The sequence below is a fragment of the Chenopodium album genome, chromosome 7 (genome assembly GCF_948465745.1).
Source record: "Chenopodium album chromosome 7, dcCheAlbu1.1, whole genome shotgun sequence".
Taxonomy (NCBI): Eukaryota; Viridiplantae; Streptophyta; class Magnoliopsida; order Caryophyllales; family Amaranthaceae; genus Chenopodium; species Chenopodium album.
This window is the reverse complement of record NC_137840.1, coordinates 4,059,403-4,066,395: the sequence shown is the minus strand read 5'-3', so window position 1 is coordinate 4,066,395 and position 6,993 is coordinate 4,059,403. Positions and strand designations below refer to the sequence as shown.

Below are 6,993 nucleotides of genomic sequence, written 5' to 3'. Positions count from 1 at the left end.
TGGTGGTACTTGTTTGAGAATTGATGCTACTAACCCTTTGGTTAATAAGTGTGTTTCCAATAGAAATCATGTGCGCAAAAAGGACAATATTCCACCACATGATGGGTTTAGCTACATCAAAATAAGCTCGGATACAAAGCACATCAACTCTAATTTGAAGGAGTCGTTTAGAGGTGGATATATTGATGAGAAATACCACAGAGTATCTTCTCCGTGTGGTGACCCAGGTTGAGCTACTAAAGAGGGGTCGAGCTAAAGACCTTAAACCAGCGCTAAATGGGAGGCAACCCATTCCGTTTTTTATTTATTTTATTTTCCCTTTATTTATTTATTTATTTTTCTTTTTTTTAGTGCCTTGGGGTTATGATGCGATGTTATTTTGAGGGCGGTCCCAGCTTCGCCCTTAGGTATGATCCCTCCTCTATCAGTAGGGTCTAGTTTTCTTTTTCCCTTGCTTGTTCTTATTCGATATATGTTCACATTGAGGACAATGTGAAGTTTAGCTTGGGGGAGGGATTACTTTTGGCTTTGGGAAGTTACTTTATAAATCATGACGATGAATAGCTAGTAAACTACTTCTCTGTGCCCCTATCCTTGATGATTTAAAGGTTTTGGCTTGATTTTGATTGAAAGACTTGCAATGCGGATTAAATGATCATGATCTGATTTGAGATTGTCTTGGCCTAATGGAAATCAACTTTGCGCAACTGTGTATGAATCTGGAGCTTGACTGTGCTAACTATGAGGCTTGAGCCTTTATTATTTATTCATGTGTGTTAGTTCCTGGTGTGACATTGATCTTAGTTTTGTCTTGAGACTTTTAGTAGTGTGTCATGGTACATTGCACATGCACGATGAGGAGGACGAAGGCCATGTTCATTAGGTAGCCTCCAGATGAATTTAGAAACGTCTGTCCCCTTCTTGCTTACCCATGTTGTAGCCTTGTCCATGTTTTTCATCTAAGTCACAAAATTAACTTATCGGCCCCAATTAGTAACTTATCCCAAGTCTAGCTTGGGGGAGCCATCTATCTTGGTGTTCTATATGATTTGTGATGTTGTTTTGGAGAAGATTAATTTGAAGCTTGAAGGTTATTTTTGCTATATGATCTATTTTTTAAGCTCTTATAGTTTGTTATAAAAATAAAAAAAATAAAAGGAAAAAAAAGAAAAAAGAAAAGAAAAAAATTTCAGCTTCTTGAAGGATAAATAAAAGAGCTTCAAAAATAAGAATAGTGTGATGAATTGATTATGTAGGGTGAATAAGGTGGTAGTTACTCTTAATTCAAGTTATGTTTGGAGTGTGTATTCTTGTGAATTAGTTCGATGGGATTTTGATTTGTATTGTTCATTTTTGATGGCTTCCCTGAGGGACTATATTTGCCTACATTTTCCAAATTTTTCCTACCCATTTTCACCCGGCCTACATTATAAGCTTGAAAAAAAAGACCTTCTAACCTTCGTGCATAGTATTGTGTTCATGTGAAATGAGTCTTTTGTCAAAATGCTGGAGTATGTGTCACATTTCGAGTCGACTTTTGACTAGGTTGAGCGGCATTATTACCCTTTAAACACGCGAGTGTTGTGAGAATGGGGGGTTATCATTATTAGTGGGGATGGAGAGAGATCGAGCTCATTTTTAGCTCACCACATAAAATTGTGCGGAGTGACCACTAAGTGAGATATTCTAGTCATAGATTCCTTATGTGTACATGGTTGACTCTGTTTGATGGCCATTCAGGTTGATTGATAGTCTGAATGAGGTGATTGGTTGGCTAAGATGCTTGTGTGTCCGATTTCGATTTTGAGTATGATATTTTCAAATTTATTATGGGGTGAAGTATGTTTATCTGGTTGTTATTAATCATTGATTGTCTTGCTTGAGGGCAAGCAAGAAGATAGCTTGGGGGAATTTGATGTACACATTCTATACCACATTTTACCCTCGGTTTATAGCTATTTCTGTGTGATTTCTAAGCTCTACGGAGCTATTTCTCGCTAATATCCTCTTCTCTAGTGTGGCTTGGTCTATTTGATTGATTTTACAGGCATATGAAGATTTTCGGATGATTTGGATGCATTTTGGATTGCCACGAGAGCTTAGTAGGATGGAAGAGATTTTTCCCGTGTCCGCCCTAGAAGGCAACATTGCCCTGGCAGCCAGGGCGAAGAAGAAAAGAAGTGGAAAGTTCAGCCTTCGTCCGCCCGGACCGGGCGGCATTGCCCTGGCAGACCGGGCGGCATTGCCCTGGAAGACCGGGCGAATAAGACTTCATGTGAAGAGCCAAGTTGGTTGTCGCGCCCGACCGGGCGGCTTTGCCCGGTCTGACTGGGCGGAGTTTCGCGGAACCTATTTTCAGCATTTTTCGGGTTTCTTATTTTAAGGGATATAAATACCCCTTTGTAAAGCCGATTAAAAATACTTAGTTATTATCTTAGCAGTTTTTAAACACTATTAGAACCCTAATATTCTCTCTAGATCTAGATTACATTCTACTTTCAAGTTTTAATCTTTACTCATCAACAATTGATACTTTTTTTCATTCAAGCAATTGGTATTCATCTTTATTTCTTCTTTTACTTTTAATTGCTTATTAATCATGTTTTCTTCATTGAATATTGTTTTTGCTTTCGTTAATATGTGTGAGTAGTTTCTTTATTCCAAGATCTGGCGAATCCCGAATATGATTAATGCATGATTTAATTCTTTAAATTCTCTAATAATAATTGTAATTGATATGCTTAATTGATTATGCTTATGCCAATACTAGATTAGGGATAATTGGTATTGTTATTAATCCTTTGTTCTAATCGCAACGGGAGTTGGGTTTTGACGGATTTGAATAAATCAATTAAGGGTTTGAAGTTCATCACGGGAGTAGTTGAATGGATGATTAGGAAGTTAGAGTAATGTGCTCAAGGTCTTTAATTTACATGATTCCACGAAAGTAGGCTTGATTGTGATTAGAGAAGCCATTGATAACTCGGGAGAGACCATTGGTATTATTCATGGATTACTTTTCCTCTTTAATCAATTAAATTATGTGTTAGGGGTAGAATGACTATTGCATTAATTGTATTCGTGGTGAAGCTTGATCTTGGATGTTTTTAGCATTGATTTGTCATATTGTTTTGATTTAATCGTTTTAGTTAGTCCTTTAGTTATTGATTCTCATTCATTTGATTTGTTTACTTGCTTAGTAATTGCTCGAGTCTATTTAATTAGTTGAACCATAGTCTCTTGGGATCCGACCCTTGCTTGCCCGTCTACATAGTAGTGGTCTAGTTAGGTTTATTTTTGTTAGGTACGCGACACGCCTATCACTTTGATTAGTTTAGTTTTTACTATGTGTGAGTAGTTCTATTTCTAGGGTTTATGGGGATCCAAAAACAATATGAAGGGGTAATTTATTGTTGTTAATTATCAATGCTAGATTAAGTCTCTATTGATTAATTTAATGCTCTGTGACTAGATTTGCGCAGATCTTTTATGCATGAGTTTGACAATATTGATTCGAGATTCGACAGATAAGAATTGATGTTTAGGTCTAGTTTCAATAGGCAAATTAATTTATAAATGGTTAAGTCGAGATTCGAGAGATGAGATTTAATACCGGTAGATTAATTATGTGATTGTAATACGTAGCGAAAGCCCTTTACAATCTGGTTAATTGATGCATTGATGATTGACTATTATTGGTTTTTGATATTGCATGATAATTTCTTATTGAATTGTTTTAACGCTTTACAATTATGGCTTGTAAAAGTATAGCAATATTGAATTGATAAATCGAGCAGATGTTAATTTGATATTAAAGGCTATTTTCAATAGGAACATAGATCTAGTAAATTGCGAGAGCCTGTTAGATCTATGTTGATTAATAAATTGCGAGAGCCTGTTAATCATGTTATTTATGCAATGTCAATGATTGATTATTATGTTTTACCCTAGAGTATTATTTATTGGTGAACCTATGCACTAGATCCTTTTATATATTGTTTTCTCCCTATTCTCAATCTTCGTAGTTTAGTTCATTATTCAAATATAAATATTGGGTACTTCATAATTTAGATTAAATTAGTTAATTAGGAATAAAAAGACTTGTTTCCCTGAGGAGTTCGACCCTAAATCCCTATCTGATTTAGTTAGAGGACTTAGGTATTATTTTTGATTAGGGGATATGACTTTACCCTGTCAAAATTTGGCGTCGTTTCCGGGGAAACGGTTTTATTTTTATTTCTGATTGTTTTTGTAGTCTAGATTATTTTCCTTTTGTCTTAGAGAGCGTTATTTCTCTGAGGCAAATATCATATTTGCTTCTAGTTTTTGTTTATGCCCAGGTGTTCCAGATCAGGGTACATCCCATTAGATCCTGAGATCGAACGTTCCTTTCATAGACAGAAAAATCTCTACAAGCAAATTCAGGCGGATTCTGGTGACAATAATAATCACCGCGATCCTCCAACTGGTTCTAGCGATTCAGAGGTATCATCAGACGCAGAATCAGAGATGGCGGTTCCAAAGAAGCTCAGTGATTACTCACAACCTAAGCTTACCGATTTTCCACATCTCACCCCTACTCCGGCTCTTGATGGGGTTCAATTCAAAATTAAACCTCAGTTTATAACGATGATAGAGAGGAAGCAATTCAGTGGAGCTAAGGGTGAAGACCCGAATCTTCACATTGCCGACTATTGTCAATATTGCAATACCATCGGGCAAGCCGGGGTCACTCAAGACCAAATCAGGGTGATTCTCTTTCCCTTCTCTTTAACTGGAAAAGCTAAATTGTGGTTTAATGGCTTAAATATAACTGCACTTGGTATAACTGACTGGGAAACTCTTGTTTTGAATTTTTATAACAAGTATTATCCTGCAGAGAGAACAGCCGTACTACGGAGTGCGATTCAGAACTTTGCCCAAGAAGCCGATGAATCTTTATATGAGGCTTGGGAGAGGTTCAAGGATCTTCAAAGAGACTGCCCCCACCATAATTTAGCACAATGGCAGTTAATCCAAGCCTTTTATAATGGCCTTGGAAATTCTTCTCGAATAATTTTAGATTCTACAGCTAGTGGGAGATTTATGAATCTTGATGTTGAAGATTCAGGTCAGGTTATTGAAGACATGGCGATACACAATTCCCAATATGGGAATCCTAGAGGATTTGCTAACAAGGGGAAACATAGTGTTGACTCTGTATCCTTTTTGCAAGCTCAACTGACCTCTATTTGCCAAAAATTAGATAACCTGAGCACTGCTAATGTAGCTAATGTTTCTGCGATTAATAATAATTCTAATGAGGCTTTCTGTGAAAATTGTGGTATTATAGGTCATTGGGAACAAGATTGCAGGAGTTCCGTGGAGCAAGTTAATGCCTTTCAAGCCTATAGGCAGAATAACCCATACTCCACCACCTACAATCCTGGGTATCGGAACCATCCGTACCTTTCCTACCGGAGTACTAATGTTCAGAATCCACCACCACAAGAACCACAGGCGCCACAAAAACAGCAGCAGAAATATTACCATCCCAATGCTAGTCAGAAGAACCAACCACAACAACCTTCCTCATCTTCTGACCCTTCTCTAGTGGAAATTAGAGCAATGTTGGCTAATATGCAAAAGCACATGGAGAGTAGAGATGCGACAATTGATCAAATTCTAGCACATAATAAAATTGTAGATAATCAAATTGCGCAACTTTCCGCTACTCTACAAGCCCGCCAACAGGGGGCTCTACCGGCACTGCCGACCCGGCCTACGGATCAAGCATTTGCAATTACTCTAAGGAGTGGTTCAAACTATGAAGGGCCCCCTATGCCCAAAGTTGATGAACCTGTTTTATTAAATAATGCTAATCTTGATTCCGTTAAACCAAACAATGTAGTTGATAACCCTGCAGGGCTAAAGGACAATACTAACATATCTAATTCTACATTGCAGGGTACGACTCCAGAGAAGGTGGCTACTCCAGACAAGAGCAATAATGCTCCAAAGCCAATTATCAAACTTCCATTCCCCAATCGTCAATTGAAGACAAACTTGGATAAGCAGTTTGGTAAGTTCCTGGAGGTGGTAAAAGATTTGAAGGTAACAGTTCCCTTCACTGAATTAATCACACAAATCCCCTCGTATGCAAAATTTATGAAAGAAATATTGACAAGGAAAAGGTCTATTAGTGAAGTAGAGACAGTATCTTTCACTGCAGAGTGTAGTGTCGTACTTCAAAATAAGTCTCCACCTAAATTAAAAGATCCGGGTAGTTTTTCTATCCTTTGTCATATTGGCAATCTCTTGATTGATAATGCATTATGTGATTTGGGTGCTAGTGTTAGCGTCATGCCATTATCTGTGTGTTCTAAGTTGAATATGGGTAAATTAAAAGCTACCAATATAACTCTACAAATGGCCGACCGTTCTTTCAAATACCCCTTAGGTGTTTTAGAGGATGTCCCCGTTAGAGTAGGTAAATTTTATATACCTGTTGATTTTGTTGTTCTTGATATGGCTGAGGATGTGCAAACCCCAATTATTTTGGGTAGACCATTCCTTAACACTACAGGAGCAATCATATATGTGAGAAGTGGTAAGTTAACACTATCGGTAGGGGATGATAAAGTTATTTTTAATCTTAATAATACCCCTAAAAACGGAGGATGACTTCAAGTAAAGTTATTTTCAACAGCGTTCGCTAAGATTATGGAAGTTGTCACCAAAGATTTGAGAAGATAGCACGAGATGGGCGGTCTTCGACGGCATTCGCTAAGAATGTGGAGGTTGTCACCAAAAATTTGAGAAGATAGCACGAGATGGGCGGTCTTTGACGGCGTTCGCTAAGATTGTGGAGGTTGTCACCAAGATATGAGAAGAGTGGATGATGAGGCGGTCTTCGACGACTTTTGCTATGATTAGAAAGGTTGTCACTATGATTCAAGAAAAGGCTCGAGATGTAGCAACATTGATCGATGGCGTTCCCTAGATTGCGGAAGA

General features: G+C 37.7%; 1 non-coding gene across 1 annotated transcript; it reads right to left on the bottom strand.

The window, feature by feature from the left end:
• Positions 1-4,890: 4,890 nt before the first annotated feature.
• LOC145641196 (small nucleolar RNA R71) lies at positions 4,891-4,997 on the bottom strand. Its single transcript, XR_014115258.1, has one exon. It is a non-coding gene; the product is annotated as a small nucleolar RNA R71 (small nucleolar RNA).
• Positions 4,998-6,993: the final 1,996 nt, after the last annotated feature.